At 40.7% G+C, this 24,458-nt stretch overlaps 1 pseudogene; it reads right to left on the minus strand.

The window, feature by feature from the left end:
• Nucleotides 1–2,711: 2,711 nt before the first annotated feature.
• The window catches only part of LOC132018648 (ferritin light chain-like), a 63,681-nt pseudogene continuing 41,934 nt past the window's right edge, over nt 2,712–24,458 (minus strand).

The following is a 24,458-nucleotide window of genomic DNA, read 5'->3' on the forward strand; positions in this document are numbered from 1 at the left end:
TTTTTAGTTATCAGAATATAGTATGTATTGGACTTGGGAGATAAAAATGTTACAAACATTTCTGAGTTTGAGATAAAATCTTCACAAAATGAATAAAAATAATGATACATTCCATGCCTCATTCTTAATTCTATTGCTTCTTCCATTTGCAGGAAGGAAGAGGCATTGGCAAAAGCATACACTTTAGTGAAAGAATCAAGAATTCATATAATGACTGCCACTATTTATCACTGGAGTTTCAATGTAAAAATGTCCCCCTACCCACAAAACAGAAAGCTTTTTCAGACAAAAGTGTAGTTAAAAAAAAATAGTACTGTATTGGTCTCTTTTGGACAAGAAAGCCACAAGAATAAATGATCTACTGTGCTTCAGCTTCATTCCTTAGTTAATCGCAATACCATGGAGCAAAAACAAGAAGAAATTCGTCTGCCTGGCACCTCGACAGTCAGATCACACGACTCCTTTCTCAAGACCCACGCAAAGCTTCTCATCCGGCTTTGAACAAAGCACAAATGATTTAGATCTCCCAGGGCAGCCTCCCTAACATCAACCCCTCTCTCCTGTCACTCTCCTAAATCCTTTGTTCCGGACCTCACACTTAATTCAGATGAGCCAAGCACAGTGAAAAACAAACAAATGAATAAACAAAAAGCAAATCTGCTAGAGGTAGTCTCAGTATGCACACTGATTCTTTTCAATAAACAAGTTTCCCATTAGCTTTTGCCTGCATCCATTTAGGCTCTGTCTCGTGTTGGAGCCTCTGGTTCATTCTGTCAAATGACGGAATAGAATTGAGGACTTAGTGTGGGAAGCAGATTCACACAGCCTTCTCTGCCATTACTCTCCAAGGTGAGAGAAAATGACCTGTTTGGCTGTTCAGCTAATCCTCTGAGGAGAATTAAAAGGTTCATAATGTATTTGTGTGATGAAGTTTAGCAGTAATATCTGTGGGCAAGATAGTTCATGGTATTTAGAGATCAAGCAGTGAGTTGTGAGCTTGCGGCAAATTTATTTGTTATTGAATTCTCTCTCTTTCGGCTCATCCATCCTCATGAGCAGACATGTAGTTTTCAAAAAATAGCCTGTCAACAACTTTGGAATCCCCCAGTTAGTGAGGTCCTTAGAGAGGAGATACATTTTCTTGATTAAACAATACACTGTCACACTGGGCAGACTTGAAACGGATGGGAAAAAATGGAGTTATTAATCATTCTCAATGCTCGTTGGAAAATGCAATTTCTATTTCAGCAAAGCAAATCATTTCTCTTTGGTTAACTAACAAAAGTGGGCTGCAAAGTCTCCTTACCTTTGGGTCATGCCTGAGAACTCAGGTCTGTGAAGATTCCACAGGACCCACTTCCTTCTCCCAGTTGTCTGTGTGCGGTGGGCAGGGCTGCGGCCAAGCTAAGGTCACTTTTCCTGGACGCTCTATGTTATGACTCCCTAGCGCTCTCCCAGAGCACATCCTGCCTCCTGGGCTTCAAGTTCCCTAAAGAAAATATAAAACAATGTGTAAACCACAGAAATATATAGTAATGAGATAATGAAAAAGGACACCAGATGGTACATTAAAAGCTTTTGTCGTTTCCTCCAGAGATTCACAGAAATGCCTATCAGGCACCTACAGGGTGCTTAGCGCTTGGTTAGGATGAACAAGCCACTTATTGGGCATTCAGTAATGACATAGATACAACAATGAATAATGTGAGTCAAATATAGCATGATAGAAGACAAAATCGGACGTCACAGGAACATAAAGGATGGCGATTAAGAGACATGAGATAATCAGCAAAACCTTTAATAGTCTTCAATGATGAGAATGATTTGCCTAGCAGCCGAAGGCTTCATTGTTCTCCTTATGGAGCTCGCTGGGTCACTTCCCTAGCTGTTTTTGTCAGCTGACATTCAATGTACTCTGAAATGTGATCATTTCAGCAAGAGCAGGCTCCTCCTACAGACACCTAGGTCCTCCTGATTTCTTTTATTTACCTGGGCACTCCAGAAATTTGCAGTGTATGGTCAGGCTTAGGAACCATCCAGTGTCATGTTTGCCTTCAAATCTAGACTCAGGTTTCTTTGAAAGCAACATGATCTTTCTTACCAACACTCTGCTTGCAGTCTGGAAAGGACTGATTGCCCCAGCATCTCAGGATGGGGGCAGAAGGGCATTCTCCCAATCCCCAGCGCTCCTAGCCAACCAGCACTCCTGCTTGCTCCTGCAAAAGCCTTTCTCTGAGGGGTTGGCCCTTTCAGCTCTCTCTTCTACACAGCTGTCCCAGCTCGTTGCTCTTCACTCTCAGTAATGGCTGCGTCTCACTGCCTCTCTCTTTCTCTTTCTCTTTCTTTTCTTTTCTTTTTTTTTGGTCTTTTTTTCCCTTTTGTTTTGTTTTGTTTCCTTTTCTTTCCTTTCCTTCCCTCTATCCTTTCTTCCTCCCTTCCTCCTTCTCTCCCTCCCTCCCTCTCTCTCTCTTTCTTGCTTGCTTGCTTGTTTGCTTTCTTCTCTCTCTCCCCCTCCCTCCTTCTCTCCTGCCTTCTCTCTTCCTTCCTCCCTCCCTTCTTTCTTTCCTTCCTTCCTTCCTTTTTCAAAAAGCTTTATTGTTTCCATTTGGTTCAAGGCTTGGGAGAGGGTTCTCAGGTGGTTAAAAGGTGCCTGGTGGCTGCGGGGAAGGTTCACCCGCAAGCCTGGCACCGGGGGGATCCCAGAGTGGCCCCTAAAGTCTGCTGGGCTTCAGGGGCTCCCAAGCATGCTTGGGTGAGCCTTCAGAAGAGAGATACTTGCCCAGGCCAGCCTGGGAGCCAGCCAGCCTGTGGAGATTAGTCAGGTGGTCATTCATCTCCTTAGTAAGTTTTACCTCCTCATCCAGAAAGTGCTTCACCAGGAAGTCACAGCGCTGGGGATCTTGCCAGGCAGAACCCAGGGCATGCAGATCCAAAAGGGCCTGGTTCAGGTTCTTCTCCAGAACCAGGCAGTTTCTGTGGCATCCAGGGTCTTACGCACTCATCCTGGGACAGCCTCTGCACATCCTGGAAGAGGGTATGGCTGCTGCACTGGTTTTGCATCTTCAAGAGAAGCTCAGTATCCTCACACTTCTCAGCCAGCAGGTGGAAGAAGTGGCCCACAGCCTCCAGAGTCACATCCTTGCTGCAGAAATACACGCCCAGAGAGAGGTAGGTGCAGGAGGCCCGCAGATGCCTGCTGACCAGGCAGCTGATCGCACCTTCACCTGGGTGGAATAATACTGCTGAATTCGGGAGCTCCTGGTCGATCGGCAAGTAGGAGCTAAGCCTGGAGTAAGGTGTTGGCTGGTCTCAGGGGCAGAGAGTGACAAAGAATATGGCTCTGAAGGTTGTGACTAGAAAAGGTTGGAGGGTTGTCAGAGGCTGAAAGAGGGGTATCCCTGGGTCTGTTCGGTCCACACACTGTTGAAACAAGAGACAGATCTGTGGGACCTCTGGGTGCACTGGCTCACTGTCTCCCTCTTCAACTCAAACCCCACTATTACTGAAGGAGCCTAGGCTTTCGAATCAAAGAGAACTGGGTTTGAAACACAGCTTGACCTACCAGCAGTTGTGTGACCAGAGGCAAGTGGCCTGACTTTCGGACCCCTAGTTTGTCACACGTAACACACAGTAATGATGCTTTCTTGAAGAAGGCTGTGAGACTCTGCATGTAAATTGCACACCCCCATGGGAAACTCACAGAAAAGCATAAGTGTTGCTTCGGAGGATTGCTATGACGTGGAGAGCATAGCCAACACCCTCTCTCCTCAGTTCTCCCATCTCTGCTGCTCCATCAAGCTCCCCAGCACGTAGTCCCTTTCAGCTTTGGACTACCTCACAGCATTCAGAACAGCTCCTCGACCAAAATCTTAAAGATCTACATTTTTTCCATTACCTTTTCCTATTATCCTAGCCCTCTTCCTTTTATGCTCATGCTGTACCCCTTCTCCAATTTTTTTTTGCATCATCTGTTCCTCCTTGCTCTCCTTCATCTCTTTTCCTGTCTCAAAGCGTAGATGTCACGATGTCATTGATAATGTTCTTTGACAACTTTCTTGCTTCCTTGTCTTTCCAGCAAAATTCCACTGCTACGCCAAACCAGGGGTTTGCCTCTCCTGTTTTTATACCCAGTCTCTAGAGAGCTATTAGGAAAACAAGATTAAACTTCGGTGAGCATCTCTAAGTATACATTCTCCAACTAGCTCTAGCGAGTTTCTTCTACACTCTTCACTCTTCGACCTAGGACATTCTCTTTGAGTTTCCTACACATCAACTTTCTGAAAGCTCCCCGCTAAAGTTCTAGCCACAAACATCCCATGAGAGGAACTTCCCTAACTGTCTGTTAATCCCCTCTCTCAATCCTTCCCCATGTCCTCCTCCTATAATTACAAAGATCCACATGTTAGAAGGCTCTGTACCTCATCTTCTCCTATTTCTTTAACAACATCATTCTCTTCATCATCTCTGCTCTCTTCGGTTGCATTGCCCTTCCTCTACCTACTTAATCTGTCTCTCAAAATATGAATGTGTTCAGTGTCTTCTCTTCTTCATATGCTTCCCTTCCCCAGACACTATTGATTCTCAGTTTGAAACATTCCTCCTGGTGTTCACTCTTATAAATCTTCAACCTCTCCTTCTTCCTCCTCGCTCCCTCCACCCTCCCCCCCTTCATCTCGGGTCCTCTCCTAAACACGTGAACATTTCCTAGGGTTCCACCCTCAACCCTTCTCTATTGTCCTTCTGGATTCTCTCCTGCAGGGCTGATAGTCACCACATTTAGCACCTGGCATGGGTGGACACTGACAAATCGGGACAGATCCTGGCCATAAGTGTCTGACAGAGCTATGCTAGTGCATAACAGCTGAGCACTAGCCCCGACTCCATGGCACCCACAGTCACCAGAGTCCCAGATCTGTACCATCAGCCAAACCGCTTTCATAAATCAAAGTGGACACATTCCCTCGGACGTAGCACAAGCACCATAAATTTAACATTCGCTAAACTGAGCTTTTCCTTTCCTCTTTTCTTCAAATGTTTCTTCTCCTGCACTGTACTTCTAGGGAGCTAGAGAGGGTGACAGCACTTTATTCTGTCTTGAGTAAAACTGTTTCACCACTGTGATCTTGGCATTTTCTACCTCGGCTGCAAGGGAGAAGAACACAAATCTTAAACTGTGAACTTCCCTGCTAAAATCCTATGACTTCGTACTGCTTTTAGGATAAAATTCACACTCCTTAGGACATACAAGGCTCTTCAGGATGTGGCTTCTGCTGGTCTCTTTAACCTGGCTGACTTCTCAGCACTTCTCTCACCATCCTTAACCCTTTGTGCTCTCCACTCCATACTAGATGGAGCCCTAAATATCAGCCCCCAAAGGCTGTGGTAGTTTTTGCCTTGAGCCTTTCCACAGCATCTCTTGGCTACCTGAGCCATCATATCACCACTAACTTGCCCTGATCTATTTGTTAAAACAGTTCCTGCTTCCTTTTAAAAACCTAGCACTACCCCCTCCCCCAAAAGACAAAACAACCCCTAGTCAGAGAGATGTTTAGTCTTTTTTTGTTGTTGTTTTGTTCTTGTTTTTAAATACTTTATTTGTCAGACAGAGATTACAAGTTGGCAGAGAGGCAGGCAGAGAGAGAAGAGGGAAGCAGGCTCCCTCCTGGGCAGAGAACCTGATGCGGGGCTGGATCCCAGGACCCTGGGATCATGACCTGAGCCAAAGGCAGAGGCTTAACCCACTGAGCCACCCAGGTGCCACACTTTATTTTAGGAAGACTTCTTGAACTCCCCACTGTCCAGCTGAGGTTAAACATGATCCTCCTGCTCTCATTACGCCTCCTGGTTACCTCTTCCATTTCGCTGATCAGAAACTACCACATCTCTCTACTTACCTGTTTAGCTCTTCCTTGCAAGGGGAAGTTTTTGAAAGCAGTCAGATCAGCAGCTGGAGCACAGAAGGAGCTCAAGAGTTTATGGATTGAGGGGCTGATGGCACCAAGAAGGAAGAGCGTCAATGAACACCAACACATCGTGTCTGTTCATTGTTGGTATATAGGTTTGCTTATCATTTGAAAAGGCTTGAAATTCGTGAAGCAGATAATACTGCCTAGTCTTTGTTCGGTGTTTGGAGAAACTATCAAGACACACGAAGCATCCCTCAGGAGTTTCTGAGAATCTAACATTGATGAGAGGGCTCTGTGAGCACCTGCCGCCTCCCTGTAGACACGGTGATTGCCTAATGAGTCTTGACTAATTCCACCTCTCTCGGTGCTTTGCCAAAACAGACCCATAACACTTTAGGTTAGTTTCGTTTGCCACCGTCCTCCTTTCCAGATTTTTCTTTCATAGAGTAAAAATGGACATGCCAAATGGACACAGGTAACATTCTCAGATCACCTTGTTTTGTATTTTGGGTGCTCTCCCAAATCCTGCCTCTATTTTAATCATTTCAGTAAAACTACATGATTTATCTTTTAATGTTTCTCTGTTGCCCTGTAATTTTGTGACATCAAACTGTATTCCAGACACAAATTATGATTTAGCTTGTGTGTTGTTCTGGATTTTGTATAGCCTCCAGCCATTTGATTTAAAAGTTTGAGAGAGAAGTGTTGCTTTTACTAGGAGTTGAGTGACTGTGTCTGGGGGGAAATGCAAATCTGCGAACGGTGAAGGAAGAGGTCACCTTTAGTTATTGGAGCATACAAAGTAGTTGGGAGCAGATTACCTGCACAGTAGTAAAGGACTCTTTCTTTAGAACCAACTTTTAAATGATTGTCCAAATTTTGGTTCAAACATTCCCTCACTTGCCCTTCCCATTCCCATTTCCTACTGCCTCCCAAAGGAGATTAGCAAAAAGTGGACAAAATTAATTTATCAAATTCTTTTTTTAAGAAGATTTTATTTACTTATTTGACAGACAGAGATCACAAGTAGGCAAAGAGGCAGGCAGAGAGAGAGGGAAGGAAGCAGGCTCCCTGCTGAATAGAGAGCCCGATGTGGAACTCGATCCCAGGACCCTGAGATCACGACCTGAGCCGAAGGCAGAGGCCTAACCCACTGAGTTACCCAGATGCCCAATTTCTCAAATTCTTTTTTTTTTTTTAAGATTTTATTTATTTATTTGACAGAGAGAGATCACAAGTAGATGGAGAGGCAGGCAGAGAGAGAGAGAGAGAAAGGGAGGCAGGCTCCCTGCTGAGCAGAGAGCCCAATACGGGACTTGATCCCAGGACCCTGAGATCATGACCTGAGCTGAAGGCGGGGGCTTAACCCATGGAGCCACCCAGGTGCCCCCCAATTTCTCAAATTCTTAAGATGAAAAAAGTTCAGGCCTATTATATTAGAGCATTTTATCCTTCTTGTGCCAATGCTGTTGATGATAATTTGAATTTTGCTTATGATTGAAATACAAAGTAACCCCTTCCATCATGTGACCCTTGCTGGGGCTTCCTCATCTTATTGTCTATCTCAGACCATTCTCAGTATCTTTCTTTCCAAGGCTTACCACCACTGGGCCTTGTGCTATGTTGTGAATGTCCAAATGGCAAGCCTGGTGTTTATTAATTCCACATCAGCATTAGGGAATATAAGGGGATTATCATTTATTGATCACACATGATGTGCTAGAGCAGTGCTGGGTGTTCACAGATGCTATCTCATTTAATACCATATTTCTAGTGATGAAGAGATTATTTTCATCCTGTTAGATAAGTACATTGGGGTTCAGAGAGCTTAAGCAATTTGATTTGACCAACAGAGCACAGAATGTAGGGAATCCAATTATGGTTGATTCTGAAAGCTCATTTTCGTTCTTTTATACAGGCTACATCCTGCTATGACTAGGGAATATCACAGATTTAGCATTTAATTTCCCTGTTATGAAGTTTTTCTCTTAAAAATTTCATTGTGGTTCCTAATGAATTCTCCATGCCCCTTATAAAGTCTTCCGAGGATACCGTGTGCACACATACACATACGTGGGTATGTGCTGGAAATTAGAAATAGTTCTGTTGATACATTAGGGTATTTAGCCAATAGCATTTATACCGAGAATTCTTCCCTTTTCTATACTTCCCAATTTGAGAGTTTTATAGAATGGTCTATAACTTACAAAATCAAGATGTTGATCAGCACATGGTTTGCACAAACTTTGGAGTAGTTGACACAGTCCAGATTCCCTTTGCTCTTCTTCATCTATCCTCCATCCAAATCTGTCCTTCATCTGTCCTTCATCTGCCCTCATCGCCTTCTAACCTCATTTTCATCTACTTGCATTGTATTCCTTTGTGACTTGGTCTCAGTTGATATCAATTCGTAGCAGCCTACTCCAACCCTTTCTTCCCTTCTCTTCCCTGGGTTGGTTTGTGTCCTTTTCAATTAACACTTTCTCTGTCTACTCTCGTCTTTGATTTCTTCTTCGTCAGAACCACCTCGTTGAAACAGTGAGAGAAAGGGTAAGTGACTATTAGCAGTATTTCTATAATTAAATTAAAAAAGTAAGGACATTGCTTTATGAATTTTTTTTTCTTTTTAAAACTTATCCTTGGTCATTGGACAATGCTGGTATATGGTGAGCCCTCAACAAATATTTCCAAGTTGTTTTGTTGGTCAGGGCTGTGTATGAGGTGATGCAAACATGAAGGCTACACAAAATGGCTATCTATATCTATCTATCTATCTATCTATATATATATATATATAGATATATATATAATTTTTTTTTTTTGAAAGAGAGGGAGAGACGTTGAGGAAGAGCAGAGGCAGATGGAGAGAGAGAATCTCCAGCAAACTACGCCTGAGTGCAGAGCCCAGTGAAGGGCTGGATCTCTGAACCCTGAGATCATGACCTGAACTAAAATCAAGAATCAGATGCTTAACAGAATGAGCCACCCACATCCCCCCAAATGGCGTATTTTAACTATTGTTAGTTTCCATGTCACACGCTTTGAAAGTGAGCAACCCAGTGAATGGGGCGAGGCCTACTATCTGCCAGCTACATCTAGAGTAAAAATCTTTAGTGAGGAAAGTCTCCTTAATAAAAGGAATACTTTGGCATTATTTAAGTGCCAAATTAATTAGATGATGTGGTATAAGTCATCAATAGGGGATCACATTACCCTATCTTCCCAGCCTTGTTGTTCTTCTAACGCAATGCTTTGGACTCCTAATACCTGCTTTGCTCCATCAGCCCCAAATCAGTCTTTTCTCCATTTTCACTTGCTGAATTACCTTAAGACCTATGTGTGCTCCCAGAGCAACCCATACTTCTACTGGCAAAGCACTCACAACAGTTTAAATGATGTGTGTGGCTGGGAAATATATCATAACCTCCCTGTGAGGCTATAATACTCTCATTGCTTCAGAGAAACAACGTGGAGAATAGAAAACAAAAGACTCCTTCAACATTTTGGAGGAAGAAGGGCTTCCCCCATGGCAGAATTTGCTACTGTGCTCACCAAAACCTGTTTCTTTTTCTTTTTGGACACACAGCTAGCTGACACTTTTCAGATTCCTTTGCAGTCAGGTGAGACAATAACTAAGTGTGACCCATGGACAGACCTATGGATTGTTGATAAAAATGATCTCTGCTCTTCCTTACCTGGACCCAGTGACCCCCAATCAGTCCCCCACGCTTCATCTTCTCCACAGCTGACTGCATGGAGAGGATGCTAAAGACACAGAGGACAGTGAAGCCACAAAATGGGAGGAAAGTGGATCTCTGCGTTGCCATGAGAAAGGTTTCAGGCTAGAGACTTTCAGCAAACTGTTTAGTGACAGAATGAGGATGGGTGGCAGAAAGACCTGATATAGACAGGTTTGTGGAATCTGAGCACAAATATGGAGACCCAGGTTGGTAGCAGAACTCTAGCAGATAAACAGGTATGGTGTGAGTCTAGGGTCTCAGAACACCACGTGGCAGAGTAATTCATATCCCTACAAGCACAGCTTAGGCACAGAATACAGAACTGCTGGACATAAAAGTCTGCAGAGATGAGTCAGTGGTCACCTCTAAGTGGTGACTGTGTAGGCTGGAAGATGGAATGCATCAGATGGAATGCTGGATGTCTCAGCAGATGCATGTGCTCAGGTAGCCTCAAGTGGCCTCAGGAGACAGTGTCACCTTCCTAATCCAACCTTATGAACAACTCAATACTTTCTATGACCCATCTCCAAAATTATATGCAACCCATGAAAAGAGGAAGTCTCTAATGGGCCAAGATGAAGTTTCTGTTACTCTGGGGGAATGGGAGCTTGAATTGGAAAGTAGGTTGGGTTATTTTTCACCACTGAATATGAGGAGCAAGATTCATTCCCACTCCCTCCTTCGTTTGTCTCTTTCCTGCTGTACTGTGAGCTCTGTGAGGTAGGGCCTATCCAGTTCACCAGGTTGTCACCAATGCCTGCACATGGTAGGCACTCAATGACTACTTATGAACATGTGAGCAAATGAATAGTCTGTGAACAAAAGAGTGGTTCCATTTCTGTCTATCAATGGTGTGTGTGGGAAATAACTTCAGGGCAGCAAGAGCAGAGAACTAAGTTGGGAGAGTTTTCTGTTGGGGATTTTGTGTTTTTCTTCTAAAGGTGGAAAAACTAAATGTTACTGAATCTATTTCCTGAGAGACAATATTAGCTGTTGGGTCTTAAAATAATAATTACCGGGCGCCTGGGTGGCTCAGTGGGTTAAGCCACTGCCTTCGGCTCAGGTCATGATCTCAGGGTCCTGGGATCGAGTCCCGCATTGGGCTTTCCGCTCAGCAGGGAGCCTGCTTCCCTCTCTCTCTCTGCCTGCCTCTCTGTCTACTGTGATCTCTGTCTATCAAATAAACAAATAAAATCTTAAAATAATAATAATAATAATAATTACCAATGGCAGGACACTACCACCTTTGTGAAGGCTTACTCATTCATGTGAGGGTTTGAAGCTCAGAAGAAAATAAACAGATGTTCAATGGCAGGCTTCCGCAGTGACATTTATTTTTATAAAACACAGGCTTATACATCTCATATATTGTGTCTTCATAACTTTGATGTCAATCATAATGAGTACAAGCAGGTATCAATAGTGTTTTTATATAAACTAGAAATACTACATTTGTTCATAACTTGAGAGTGGTTATTTTTGATATACAATGACATAAGATGATTTCAATTCTGGGTTTTCATTTTATGTGATAATTATGATCACAATAATAATTATCAACACTGTCACAATGGGGACCATTTATTGAGTGCTTACTTGGAATATTGGTTGTTTCAAAATTAATTTTGAGCTTATGGTTTAATTGGTTTTCAACCAATGCCTAGAGAAGAAGAAGGTGTCCTTCTCCTGTCCCTCTTGAGATCACATCTTGAGAGGCATTATGGGAGCAACAGAAAGTCTCAGAGAGATCTAGAGGAATCAAAGTATTGGAGGCTGGAGTCTCACCTTTCTGAACATAGCCTGGGAGGATGCCAAGATGAAGAGAAGCTTTGAGTTCAGCATGGTAGACGGTTGAATTTTGGGCTCCAAGGGATATGTCTACCCAAAACTTCAGAATGTGACTTTATTTGGAATAAAATTCTTTCTGATGTAATTAAGGTAAGGGTCTTGAGATTATATCATCCAGGATTAGGTTGGGCCTTAAATCAAATGATGAACATCCTTATTAGAGACAGAAAGAGAGAGATGGGAAGAAGAGGCCTATGAAGAGAGGAGCAGGAATTAGAGTTCTGCAGCTGTAAGCCAAAGAATACCAAGCATTGCCAGTGGCCACTAGAAGCTTTGAGAGAGTCCTGGAACAGAACAGATTCTTCCTTCAATCCCACAGCAGGAATCAAGCCTGCAACATCTTGATTTCAGATTTCTGGCCCCCAGGGATATGAAAGGATAAATTTCTGTTGTTAAAAGCTACCCAGTTTGTGAGAATTTGTCATGGCAGCTCTGGGAAACTAGTACTCGAGCAGCAATAGCCAGGCATGGGTCTGTGGGCAGTCTTCCAGTCACGTCTTGCAAATCAGTGCACACACGGCCCCCTGAGTGTCCCAGCCCAAAGGGGTGGTTCTCCAGCAGAGAGCTGGAGCAAACAAGAAGAAGCCTGAGGTCAGGATAAGGGAGGATAAGAGTGTGGAGCCCAGTGTAGCAGGTGACTGCCCAGCTGCCAGGAAGACTGAAGACCATCATGGAGGAAATCTTCAGGACCTTGGAGGAAATACATAGTCCAGGAACTTCTCTGTCCACTTCCAGGGTGTGGTATGAGTTGCCTTTGGTTTTTGTTACCCTGGAAGAAGAGAAGAGATGAGAGAGAAAAGAAAGCCTGAGAACTGAATACAGTTGACTTTTGAACAACATGGGTTTCAACTGTATAGGTCCACTTATGCATGGATTTTTTTTTTCCAAAAATACTGTACTGTACTGATAATGTATTTTCTCTTCTTTGTGATTTTCTTAATATTTTCTTTCCTCTGGCTTACTTCATAGTAAGAATACCATGTTTAGTACATATAACATACAAAATATGTGTTAATTGACTGTTTATGTTATCAGTATGTTAACAGAAGTCTATTATTGGTAGTTAAGTTTTGGGAGAGTCAAAAGTTATATATAGATTTTCAGCTGTGTGGGTATCAGTACCCCCAACACCTGTGTTGTTGTGTTCAAGGGTCAACTGCATTTATCCAAAAGAGATGAAGTGTTTACCTGAAAGACACTATTTTATACTGGAAAGGAAAATACCTTTAACTGACATGTTTAACTTTTCCCCTTGGTGATTGTCACATAGGAAGCTCAAAGAATAGGTAAGTTACAGAAAACAATTAACTTTTTTTGCACATCTGAGTTGTTTGTGTGAATTCAAGAGTGGAACACTTGATCTCTGTCTTATTTGGGATGAAATCTTCCTCACCAGACCCCTGTGCTTCTCTTGCAAGAATGTGGTGGTTCCAACCCCACCCCCAAAAGGCTTCCAGATGACTCAGCATGGGATCCTAGCAGGAATCCAGCATAAACTCCAGATGAGACCTTGCCTAATGTATAGTGTGCTCAACAGGTGTGAGTTCTTTTCTTTTTTTTCCCCCTCCCCAACTTTTTATCATGAAAAGTTTCAAATACACAAAGTAGTTGAGAATAGTTTAATGAACACTCTCATACTCACCACTGTCTTAGATTCAACAACTGCTCAGGTTTCCTCATTCTCTTCTTATATATGTGTGTATGCACATTATACATGCATATTCATAATAGACTTTTTTGAAGTATAATTGGCAAATAATAAACACTTTTTTATTCTTTTATTTTAAGAGATTTATTTATTTGTTTGAGAGCATGAATAGGGGGTAGGGCAGAGAGAGAAGGAGAGAGAGAGAATCCCAAGCAGACTCCATGCTGAGGGCTGGTGGAATTGATGCTGGGCTCAATCCCACAATCCTGAGATCATGACCTAAGCTCAAATCAAGAGTCAACACTTGAGGCATCTGGGTAGCTTGGTTATTAGATGTCTGCCCTTGGTTCAAGTCATGATCCCGGAGTCCTGGAATCAGGTCTTGCGTCAAGCTCCCTGCTCTGCTGGAAGCCTGCTTCTCCCTCTCCCACTCCCCCTCTCTCACTGTGTTTCTCTCTGTCAAATGAATCAATAAAATCTTAAAAAAAAAAAAAAAAAAGAGTGAGACACTTAACTGACTGAACCAGCGCAGTGCCCTTAGGATATATTTAAAGTTTACAATTTGATTAAGTTTTGCAGTCTGTATATACCTACGAAACCATCATCACAACTGAGATAACAAACAAGACCATAACCTTCACCCAAAAGTTTCTTTCTGCCTCTTTGTGATATCTCCCTCCCCGAACCACACATCTCACCATTGATTCCCAGGCAGCCTTTGATCAACTTCTGTCACTGTAGATTAACTTAAATTTTCTAGAATTTCATATTAATGGACTCGTGAAATATATACCCCTCACTGCAGGGACTTCTTTCACTCAGCACAACTATTTTGAGGTTCATCCAGGTTGCCACATGTAGAGTAGTTTATTTCTTCTATTCCTAATGTCCTATTGTATGTAAACCAAAATCCATTTATCCATTCATCTGTTGATGAAAATTTTCATTGTTTCCATCAGATAAAGCCACTAGGAGCATTCATATTGGAATCTTCATGTGGACATATGCTTTCATTTTTGGGTGCATATCTGGGAGTGAAATACTAGGTCATATTGCTATATGTGTATGTTTAACATTTAAAGAAACTACCAAGTTGTTTTCCAAAGTGGTAATGCCAAGTTACATACCTACCAGTAGTGTATGAGAGTTCCAATTGCTTCTAATCCTTGCCAACATTTGTTATGTTTAAGTTTTATAATACTAGCCATGCTAATAGGTGCATAGAAGATTCTCCTCATGAGTTTAATTTGGATTTCTCTGGTGTCTAATGACCTTGAATACCTTTTCATGTTCTTTACCTTTTCATACATTTTCTTTGGTGAAGTGTCTATTCAAATCTTATGTGGTCTTTAAAAATTGGGTGTGTTGTCTAATTACTAAGTTGTAGAAGTTATTTATCTATTCGGGAAAAAAAACCTTGTTTTGGAAATATTTTCTTGTATGGCTTGCCTTTTCATTTTTCATAACTGTGTCTTCAGAAGAACAGAGTATATAATTTTAATGATGGTTAGACATGCAACTTTTGCCTGTACAGATCTAGGAGGTGCACTCTGACTCCAGATCCAGCAGTTGTAGAGGCGGTGGTTTCTTGATCCTTGCACAAGACCTAAGGAAGGAGATTCCTGGAGCTAAGGGCTGCAGCAGCCGTGCTCCGATTTCATAATGTGCTGGCCTCTTTGCTTCCACTCCCCCCTGACTTTCTGTGCTTTGTGTATAGGTAAGCTCCCTTTGCAGATATCCTCCCCCACAGGTGCCTTGTTATGTTTGACCAATGGGTGACAACATCAGGAGACTGGTAAGGTGGAGATGGAGAAGTGACTTCTATCCTTCCTTCAGTATTGTGGGGACTGCAGTGGCTGAGACTGAGCTAGCAGAAGCAGTAGCTGGAGTGCACCCTCTGGTGTCTGCACAGGCAACTCAGGTTCAACAGGAATCTTGGCAGCACATCGATCCTGTGCTAGGGAATGCTGTTTTTCCCTTTTGGATCCTCAGCTACAGCCAGTTATGGCTTCCCACAGTTACCCTTCTCCGGGGAACATTATTTTTCTTCTTTTGTCTTTCCAGTTGTTCCAACACCCTTGCAACCAATGTCTATATTAAATTTCCTCTATTTGAAGGGTGCCTGGGTGCCTCAGTTCATTAAGCACCTGCCCTCCACTCAGGTCATGATCCTGGGGTCCTAGGATGGAGCCTTGCCTCCTAAGGCTCCCTGCTCAGTGGGGAGTCTGCTTCTCCCTTTCCCTTTGCCCCTCCTGCTGCTGGTGCTCACTCTCTTTCTCTCCAATAAATGAATAAATACAATATTAAAAAAAATAAATTTCCTCTGTTTGAAATTAAGAATTTCTTTTCTTTTCCTTTTTTTTTTTTTTAATTGAACCTGATATGATTTCCTTCCAAGCATGACAGAGAATCCTGTCCACCAGCAGCCCAGCTCTGTGGAATTGTTCTAGGAAGTATTCCTTTTATTTATTTTTTTAAAGATTTTATTTATTTATTTGACACAGAGAGAGAGAGTGCAAACACAAACAGGTGAGCTACTGAAGGAGAAGGAGAAGCAGGCTCCCCGCTGAGTAGGGAACCCCATGCCAGGTACATCCCAGGACCCTGGGATCATGACCTGAGCTAAAGTCAAATGCTTAACCCACTGAGCCATCCGGGTACCCCTCTGGGAAGTATTCCTGAAGGTTCCGTCTAAAGACTTTCCCCTTGCCCTTCCCAATTATCCAGGAAGCACCAAATTTCTCAACTTAAAACTCTTTCTGATTAAAATAGCCAAAGTGATTTCCATTCTCTGCAACTGGAACAAGATTCTGGAGTTCAAAGGCTTAGTCATCTTTTGATAACTTGTGTTTAAAACTTCTGTACAGGGGCGCCTGGGTGGCTCAGTGTGTTAAAGCCTCTGCCTTCGGCTCAGGTCATGATCCTAGGGTCCTGGGATCGAGCCCAACATTGGGCTCTCTGCTTGGCGGGGAGCATGCTTCCCTTCCTCTCTCTCTCTGCCTGCCTCTCTGCCTACTTGTGATCTCTGTCTGTCAAATAAACAAATAAAATCTTTTTAAAAAAATAAAAATAAAACATCTGTACATCCATCTCTCTGGCCTAGTTTTGGCCTATGGCCAGTAAGTCACACCTACATTCTGGTGACCAGAGACCCAGAATGTCTGAGTGTCCTGAATGACTGCTGATTGCTGATGAGAACACAGGGCACACAGGTCGGAAGTGTTTGTGGATTTCACTTTATTGGGTATTTGTGACCACACTGATCAGTTATATGATGTTATTTATATGTTTTGTTTTTGTTTTGCACACACTGACAGTAAAAGAAAGTATAGTAGATATGCACGTTTTAAGTTTTAGATCTGAGTGAATCCAGCTCTTCCACTTACGGCTTGCAGCTTAATCTCATAGAATCTCATTTTTTTCCCCATAAGAATGAGGGTAAAATGTGTGCAACAACTTTATAAGATTTTTCTACTGGAGTAAGTGAGATAACCTGTATATATATATATATATATATATATATATATATATATATATATATGTAAAGCACTTAGTGGTTTTGCCTGTAGGTATACCTCTTAAGGACATGAAGGTGTAAATTACTAATTTAAGCAAATCCACCAACTTCAGAGACTGCCTGGTCAAGGCCAATCTGTGTCCCTGGATACTGTGACTTCTTTTCCTGAGATACACCCAGAGGTGTTTTGTGGGCTAGATGGACTAGAGACTGCTTTGAGGACTAGATGAGAAAATTGCCACTTACTACTGTGAGCCCTATTAATGACTGATTGTTTAGGAGAGAGCATGCAAGGAGCATTAGGAGGAGCCTGGGGAAACTCCACAGACCTTTCCCAATAAGCAAAATGTAGTCACCAACATTTCACAGCAAACTGCAAAAGACTGCTACTAAATGTGTTCCACTTTCTCAATAGAGTGCAAGTTTTGACTTTGAGGACCATTTTTGGGGAAAGTCTTAACTCACCAACAATTTTTTTAGACAGTCTTCCTGAAATGAGGGCTGTTTCTGGGGATATGCCTACAGACATCCAGGAATGATTCTTGAAGGGGAAACTGTAGAGAAAATTTTGAACATCAGAGTGGTCAAACGGCTGCCATGTCCATTAACATGGGAGCCTTATTTTCTGTGTTTTATACTGAGTATTGCCTGTTCATTGATTGTTCCCCTCTTCCTTGCTAAAAGATTCCAATTTTATTTGGACTACAGCTTGCCCAGCCACAGGGGACCAGTCATGACTAAAATAAGTCGAGCATAGTAATCCTGTTTCCTTTTGCTAAATGATTGGTTTAGAGGTCTAGCCAATCACATAAGAAGTCAGCTGAGGGATTCTAGAAAAGATCTTGCTTCCTGCTAGAGGATACTCACTCCATCCTTCCTGCTTTGGAATTTGTCAATTTTGTGAGAAATTGTGATGGTTGGTGCTGCTACAACCATCTTACAACCATAAGGTCAAGAGAACCACAGAAATCCATAGACAGCATTCTTACGTTATGACTCCACCCCAAAAGTGCCTACCTCCAGACTTGTCATTAAGTGAGCTCTTACTCAGAGGGCTAGTCTGTTGTATTGCTTTGACCCTGACTCAGCCTGGGTGCAGTATGATGTCCTGGGCAAAGTTTGAGAAGATAATTTAGTACAAACTCTGGTTGATAATATCTACTTGAGTGTCCCTCCCAAATTTTTCACATTATATTTTCTGTACTAGACTGTGTTTTAAAATATATGGCAAAGCAGTCTGCCTCCATGGCTAGATATTTTCTGTTTCAGAACCAATCTGGTACAAAGGAAGATCAAGTGGAGTGTGCCTGTTCCTCACCCTGGTGTGTTTCTGGTAAATAAGCTTATTCACACAATTGTGTTGGAATAGCAGAAATTTCCATGCTGAGAGGACTGCAGTTATGTTATTGCTGGCTGGTGAAGACAGGACCATGCTTGCTGTCATAGCCTCAATAACTGATTCTAGAAATAATGCCCTCCTCCTCAAACTTCCCTCACCACACCCAAGGAACATATCCCAGATAGTTATATTTCTTTATTCTTCATATTGGCTCTTTATAGCACTTTTTTGTCATCCTGTCTTTTTTTTAATTCTCAAAATCTGCTGCATGCTTGGCGCAAAGACTGTGTTTTGCTTGCCCTAATGGCTAATTACTTGAAGTGGGAAAAAAATCTCAACTACAGACTGATGAACAACATAAGCTTGGAAGTTACCACCCCCATGTAGAGCCACTCTTCTTTGATGAAAATATTTCATAGGATTAAGTGAATCCACAAAGAAGTTTACACTATATACTTTGGTAAAAAAGGAAGTAGGCCTCCTGTAGAAAGACACTGTGACTTCTGGTTAACCACAAGAAAGACCTTGTTGTTGTTTATAGACCTGCTATATTTTAGAGTCAAGAATGGGCTATGAAACTGCCAGAAATTTTGCTCACATAACCTGACTGGATGTACACATTTAATAAGAAGTTTTCAAAAAAGTTATTATTCCAACAATTTCCATTTATATATAATACCATTTTAATAACATCCTGTAAACTTGTAAAGGAGCATCCCTTCTTTTAAGAGAGATATCTTGGTTTTGTTTTGATTATAAAAGTAACATATGCTCTGTGACAAAAATGCAAACCACATATTCAAATGTTCAAATGTAGAGTGCGGAGGTTCCCTGTAAACTCATCTCTCAGAGACAACCACAACTATTTAGTGCACAGACTTCCAGTTTTGCATGCATACATATTTATGTAAATGGGATCTAACTCAACACACAGTTTTATAAACTGCTTTTGTCACTTAAAATATATATCTTGAACATCTTTTCAATTTAAAAGTTATATACTTCATCTTTTTTTTTTTATTGACATATAATGTATTATTTGCCCCAGGGGTACAGGTCTGTGAATCATTAGGCTTACATACTTCACAGCACTCATGATAGCACATACCCTCCTCAATGTCCATAACCCAGACACCCTATCCCTGCCCCCCAACCCTCCAGCAACCCTCCGTTTGTTTCATGAGATTAGGAGTCTCTTATGGTTGGTCTCTCTCCCGATCTCATCTTGTTTCATTTTTTCCTTCCCTACCCCCACAACTCCCTACCTGGACATGCAAATTCCTCATATCAGAGAAACTATATGATAATTGTCTTTCTCTGGGTAGATCTAGAGGATATTATGCTGAGCAACATACTTCATCTTTTAAAAGAGATGCATAATAGTTCAGTGGGTTGATACACTTTATTTTATTTAATCAAACAAATACATATTTAAAACCTTTTTTTTCCTTTTACTATTTTAAACAAATCTACAGTTAATACCTACATACCTGCACCATCATATGCTTTGATTATTTTTCTGAGGATATATTTCAAGAAATGGAATGACTTTTTTTTTTAAAGTATCGTGGTTTAAAATTTTAATACCCTTTGGCAAATTTCTCTAGAAAGTTTATTTCTATTTGCACTCCTGTACGCAATGAATGACACGACACTTTTCCCAATATCTTTACCATTGCAAGCAGTAATAATTGTTTGAATGTTTGCCAATCTGAAAGCTAATATCACTGATGTTTTGCTCTCTATTTAATTAATGATTAGTGAGATCAAACTTCTTTTCATTGGTTTATTGGCCACTTGTGTTTCATACTTTGTTAATTGCTTGAGCACACCCTTTGCTTATTGTCAGTAGGAAGGTTAATCTTTTACATGTTAGAGTTCTTATATAGTAAAGGCCTCAATTGTTTTTGTTTGTAGAAGTTACTCACTATTGAAAATTATTTATCCAGCATATGGAAGGTCAGTCACTCATGGAGCCCCGGTCTTCCTAGGGAAGCAAGCTGAGTTAGATGGTGGCTTCTCTCTCTGGCATTTCAGATGTGCATTGACTCTAGAGTACTTGTCGCTCAGTACTCAGTGCTTGGGGGCTTGACTCCTTCACTATACAGGTATCTAATAAAAGATGGGGAAAATCCTTGTTTATCTTTGTACCTTAATTCAGAAATAACACTCTGGGACAGTCATTGAAAGTGGTAACAAAAGCAAAGCCATTTGGTGTCCTTTCTTCTCTGTCTTCTATAGCACAGCACAGGCGGAATCTGCAGAGTGGTAAGGCAGGCAGTTTCACTCTACTCAGCCCAGTTTGGGGCATTTTCGGTATGTCAACATTATAGTAGAGGCAGGTGATGTTCAGAAAAGGACAACACTTTTTCGATGATTTGCCCATTTTTCAGTTCAAGGGAACTCTCCCCTAAATTTGGAAATTAAGGGTCAAAACAAAAAAGCCACCAACTGTATCTGTGATACTGTATATGAATGGAGAAAATTAAAATAGAATGATGTTGGGAAATATTAGCCTTACAAATGCCTCAAAAATGATAGATTTTAAAAAGGACAGTGACTATTTTTGAAACCACAATTAGATATTTACTCATTTATTTCTAGAGGCAAATGTATGTAGTATGTGTAAATTCATTTTACAGCTTATTCTCTTTTTAGTGATCATGCTGATAACTGAAATTTCTGAAGAGCTGTTGCTAAGCAATATAACTTGAAGCATGTAATGAAGCTTTTGGGTGACTACTTAAATGTAAGAAAGTACTATCTTAAGTTTACTACTTCATTATCGATCTACTTTTAATGTTTGTGGGATTGCATCCTTCTTCCTTAATTAAAATTTTTTTACAGTCATTTAAAACTGATCTAATAATCTAACCAAAGATGAAAGAGGAAATATCTTTTGGAGAAAAATGTTTACATAGTGACAAGGAGACAAGACTTTGGTGTTCAACATTGGGTTATCTGTCATTATCTATCTGGGTGACTTGGAGCATGTCCCTCCCTCTTTTGGACCCAAGACTTTACCTGAAGTTCCAGCCAATATGAGAAGACAAAAGACATGGAGCAAAAGCAAGGGAGAAAAGACAACATTTTCTAGTTGTGCTCTATTGTATATGTTGAAAATCCAAATGACTTCACAGATAAATTAATAGATATAATAAAATTGTTCATCAAGTTCAACAAGTATACAAGTAATCAGTCTTGTATAAAAGATTGACATACATAAATCATTTGTATTGCCATATCAGCCATAAATAAGAATACAAACTGAAGAAAAGATGCCATTCCAAGAACCACAAAAACTGAAGGTAACCTAGAAATAAATATGTGTGGGTTATCCATGGAGAATATTAAAATACATTAATGAAGAACCTAAGGAAAAAATCTGAACAAGTAGAGGTATATACTATGTTAATAGATGAAAACGATTCATATTGTCATTAAGATACTTGATGTCATTTCCCTCCCCCTAAAACTTACAAACTCAAAAACATCCCAATAAAGTCTCAATAGAGTTTTTCATGGAACTTGATATATTGATTCTGAAATTCATATGGAAAAAGGCCAAGAGGCCTCTCATGTAAAGGCCAGAAGGAGCTAAAGCAATTTTGAAGAAGCAGGAGGGGAGGCTCACCTTCAGATATGAAGATAAATTATAACACTATGGTAACACAAGGTGGTGCTTTTTTTCCAGAGATGAACAGGAAGACTAATGAACATATTGGTACAAAATAGAGCTCAGCAAAAGCCCCAACTTATAAGCAGTTGATGCATGACAGGGACACCACCACAAATCAGTAGAAAAAAGCATGGGCCTTATTAAATAGTGACAGTACAATTTAATAGCATTAGATAAATTCCAGATGGATTAGAGAATTAAATATGAAGGACAGAATTTAAAAACTCTTAGAGGGAATACAGATGACTATTTTCATAATCTCTGTTGGGAAGTATTTCTTAATATAAAGCCATGAAAAGCACAAACAAAAAGTTTGATGAATTTGATTATATTAACTTTGAAAAGCTCTTTCATTATAATAAATATTTAGGAAAGAGTCCAAGATGGTGGGGGAGTAGGAGATTTAGTTTTTTTCTGGTCCCAGGAATTCAGCTAGATAGCTATTAAATCATTCTGAAACCTGCAAGCTCACACCTGGAGATCTTAAAAAAAAAAAAAATAGCAGCAGCTCTACAAATAGAATTGTCCTTCTGCAAGAAGGACAATATAGAAAAACTCACCTCAAAAAAGAGAACAAGAGGCAGTACTGACTTCCAGGGACTTAATAAGTATGGATATAAGTAAGATGTTGGAACTAGAGTCAGAATAATGATTATAAAGATACTAGCTGGGCTTGGTGGGGGGGAAGCCATAGAAGACACTAGAGAATTCCCTTCTGGAGAAATAAAAGAACTAAAATCTAATCAATTTGAAATAAAAAAGGTTATTAATGAGATACAATAAAAAATGGAGACTCTAACTTCTAGGGTAATGAGGCAGAAGACAGAATTAGTGATATAGAAGACAAAATGATAGAGAATAAGAAGCTGAGACAAAGAGAGATAAACAGCTACTGGATCATGAGGGGAGAATTTGAGAGAGAAGTGATACCATAAGATGAAGCAATATTAAAATAATTGGGAATCACAAAAGAAGGGGAAAGGGGAGGTGAGGGGAAGGGGAAGAGGGTAAATTGGAGCAAATTATAGCAGAGAACTTCCCCAATCTGGGGAAGGAAACAGTCATTCAAGTCCAGGAGGCACAGAGAACCCCCCTCAAAATCAATAAAAATAGGACAACATCTCGATATATAATAGTGAAATTTGCAAATCTCAGAGGCAAAGTGAAAATCCTGAAAGAAGCTTGGGACAAGAGGTCCTTAACAAGGGTATGAACTATTAGACTACAAGGGTAGAAATATTAGACTGGCAGAAGACCTATCCACAGAGACTTGGCAAGGCAGAAAGGATGTATGATATATTCAGTGTACTAAATGGGAAAAACATGCAGCCAAGAATACTTTATCCAGCAAGGCTATCATTCAAAATAGAGGAGAGATTAAAAGCTTCTGGGACAAACAGAAACGAAAAGAATTTGTGATCATTATACCAGCCCTGTAAGAAATATTAAAGAGGAGATCCTTTAAGTGATGAAAGAGCCCCAAAGTAACATAGACTAGAAAGGAACAAAGACCATATACACAAACAGTGACTTTATAGGCAATACAATGGCACTAAATTTATATCATTCAATAGTTTCTTTGAATGTAAATGGGCTACATGCTCCAATCAAAAGACACAGGGTATCAGATTGGATAAAAAAGTAAGACCCGTTGATATGCTGCCTGTAAGAGACTCATTTTTGACCCAAAGACACCTCCAGATTGAAAGTGAGGAGGTAGAAAACCCATTTATTATGCTAATGGACATTGAAAGAAAGCTGGGATAGCAATCCTTATATCAGACAAATTAGACTGTAAACCAAAGACTGTAATAAAAGCTGAGGAATGACACTCTATCATAATTAAAGAGTCTATCCAACAAGAATATCTAACAGTTGTAAATAATTATGCCTCTAATATGGGAGCAGCCAATTATATAAATTGATTAATTAAAAAAATTAAAGAAACACATTGATAATAATACAGTAATGCTAGGGGACTTTAACACCCCACTCACTGCAAGGACAGATCATCTAACCGAAAATCAACAAGAAAATAGGGCTTTGAATGGTACAGTAAGCTAGATAGACTTCACAGATACATTCAGAGCATTCCATCCTAAAGCAACAGTATATATATTCTTCTCGAGTGCACAAGGAACATTCTTCAGAATAGATCACAACCTGGGTCACAAATCAGATCTCAAAAGATTGGGATCACTCCCTGCATACTTTCAGACCACACTACGTTGAAACTGGAACTCATGTGGCTGCAGAAACAAACAAGTCAAGAAGATGCTCCCACCTATCTGCAAAGGAACTGGGGGGAAGAGCATCCTTTTGATGAGTACTGGTGTTGTTCCCCCACACTTGGCCTTAAACTAAATGCAGAGAGACTACACTTAGATCCAGAATAAATAACCTTCTAATGGTAGGAAACTCCTCAATAATTCAGTCTCTCTGGCTCCCTTGGTCACTGGATCTTCGAGGGCTGATCTTTTGTCAAATGCTTTGAATGCCTTCATAGATACCAACTGTTCATTTCACAGAATCATCAGATGAGAGCAGAGGTTACCAGGATTTTCTCTGACAATAACTCAAAAAGGAAGTCTGGAGTGGTTCCACATCTTTTGAAGGTTTTATACAAGTGTTGAACATTTTGGGTTAAAAAAGTACATGTTAAATAGTAGTTGTTTATAATTATTCTTTTGAAAGAGTTTAGGATTACCCCCTTAGTGACTTAATAACGCTCTTTGATTAGAGTTTTTGAATGAGGTGCCTGCTGACTGGTAGATCATCCAC

This window comes from Mustela nigripes, chromosome 5 (genome assembly GCF_022355385.1).
Source record: "Mustela nigripes isolate SB6536 chromosome 5, MUSNIG.SB6536, whole genome shotgun sequence".
NCBI classification, from domain to species: domain Eukaryota; kingdom Metazoa; phylum Chordata; class Mammalia; order Carnivora; family Mustelidae; genus Mustela; species Mustela nigripes.